We start from the raw sequence: 2,500 nt of genomic DNA on the forward strand, positions 1-2,500 counted from the left end.
TTGTGCAAGCTGCGGGGCCGTCGGGGAAGATCGGAGGCGCAGATTGCTTGACGAACACGGGCTGGACGCTGGGCTGTCCAGGCCAGGCAGGAAAATTCGTCGAGGGGATGCGCCGACGAAACAGGGGCTGTTCGGACACAGCAGGCAGTGCTGGAATCGGCAGCGCCGACGAAATCGGCAAAGTCGTCGGAATCGGCAGCAGGTGCTGACGATGAGTCCGGACGATTTATAGTCCCAGGCTTGACGAAAACGACTGGGGGCCTAGACACACACTGGGGCAGTGGCAGCTATGCCAACAGTGGGAAAAATCGGCAGCGCAGATTTTTTGACGAACATCGGGCTGGACGCTGGGCTGTCCAGGCCAGGCAGGAAAAATCGTCAAGGGGATGCGCTGACGAAGCAGGGGCTGTTCAGACACAGCGGGCTGGAATCGGCAGGCCGACGAATCGGCAGAAATCGGCAGCCGGTGCTGGCGATGAGTCTGGACTGTTTATAGTCCTAGGCGTGACGAAAAAGACTGGGGGCCTAGGCAGGGGCAGCGATGCAACAGTGGGAAAAATCGGCAGCGCGGAGATCCGCAGCTGGAGGCCCGTCGGGGAAAATCGGCAGCGCAGATTTGTTGACGACACAGGGCTGGACGCTGGGGCTGTCTAGGCCAGGCAGGAAATTCGTCAAGGGGAGCGCTGACGAAACAAGGGGCTGTTCAGACACAGCAGGCAGTGTTGGAATCGGCAGCGCCGACGAAATCGAGAAGTCGGCAGAATCGGCAGCCGGTGCTGGCGATGAGTCCGGACGATTTATAGTCCCAGGCTTGGACGGAAACGACTGGGGGCCTAGACACACACTGGGGCAGTGGGAGCTATGCCAACAGTGGGAAAAATCGGCAGCCAGATTTTTTGGAACATGGGCTGGACGCTGGGCTGTCAGGCAGGCAGGAAAAATCGATGCGCTGACGAAGCAGGGGCTGTTCAGACACAGCGGGCAGTGTTGGAATCGGCAGCGCCGACGAAATCGGGAGAAGTCGGCAGAATCGGCAGCCGGTGCTGGCGATGAGTCTGGACTGTTTATAGTCCTAGGCGTGACGAAAAAGACTGGGGGCCTAGGCAGCGGCAGCGATGCCAACAGTGGGGAAAAATCGGCAGCGCGGAGATCCGCAGCTGGAAGGCCGTCGGGGAAAATCGGCAGCGCAGATTTGTTGACGAACACGGGCTGGACGCTGGGCTGTCGAGGCCAGGCAGGAAAATTCGTCAAGGGGACGCGCTGACGAACAGGGGCTGTTCAGACACAGCAGGCAGTGTTGGAATCGGCAGCGCGGACGAACGAGGGGGCTGTTCAGACAAATCGGCAACGTCGGAAAAATCGGCAGCGCGGATTTTGTGCAGCTGGAGGCCCTATCAGCTGGCTGCCCGCAACGAGTCATTCAATTCTCTGCCCTAATCAACATAACTCCCGATGTGTTTGTTCGCTATCTTGGAAGAAGAGATCTCTTCCTCCCCGCGTCGGCCGGGTGCGATTACCCGGCGGCGTCGTTCAAATCACTGCCCTATCGGCCACAACTGCTGATGGGGGGATTAGAGGCCGGCCATGGTGGTGAGGGGAGGCCAAGACCGTGAAAGCAAGAGTTTTCCCGGGGCTCCTCCGGTGGCCGCGGCATGCGCGCTGCCGGTTTTCCCGCATCCCGCCAAGAAAACGTCATGCTTTCCACGTGAAATCAATCCAGTAAAATCAGCCATATTTTTGTGAGGCTGCCAGCCGAATTTGGGGTCATTCCGGGCCGGTTCCTATTTTTGCGTATTTCCTTGATTTTTAATGGTAGGAAAATAAAAAAAAAATACTTCCCGACCTCGAAAAAATCTGGGAAAATTTATAAAGGTGGATTGGATTTTTTGCCAACCTATGTGCAAAATTTCAGCTCAAAATACCAAGAAATGAATTTTTTAGAGGGGGGGTGACAGCTGGGACCTAGTAGTGTCTGCCCCTGCCAGAGCTGCAATAACACTTATAGCTCTTTAGGGGGGTGCCCCCCGACTGGCCATGGGGCGCGCTGGCTGGCGCCCATAGGCCTGCCGCGGGGGATTTGCGAGCTGCTGCTACACACGTGGGGGGCCTCACGGCCCGAAGTAACGCCGCCATCGATGACCCGTTTTCCGGCCGGCGACGACCCGATTCCGACCACCGCCCTATAAAAATCACACGCGCGCGCGCGCCCGCCCGCGCCCGCGCCCGCGTCTGCGCTTGGCGCTGGGGCGCTGGGGCCTGAGGGCCTGGGGCCCTTGGGGGCCCTTGGGCTCTTGGGCGATTGGGCGCGCGCGCGCGCGGCAATGATTTCCATGCCGCGCTGCGCAACGGGGGCTGACGCGGGGACAGCCCCTGCTGGCTGGCTATCTTACCCGCGGGGGGGCTGCCTTCGGGCCTTGCCCCCCTGCGCTCTTGCCTGCCCCCCGCGCGGGAGAGGCTACGCACACTCTGCGGCAGCGATGCCAGCAGTGGGAAAAATCGG

Source organism: Populus alba, chromosome 14, assembly GCF_005239225.2.
Source record: "Populus alba chromosome 14, ASM523922v2, whole genome shotgun sequence".
Taxonomy (NCBI): Eukaryota; Viridiplantae; Streptophyta; class Magnoliopsida; order Malpighiales; family Salicaceae; genus Populus; species Populus alba.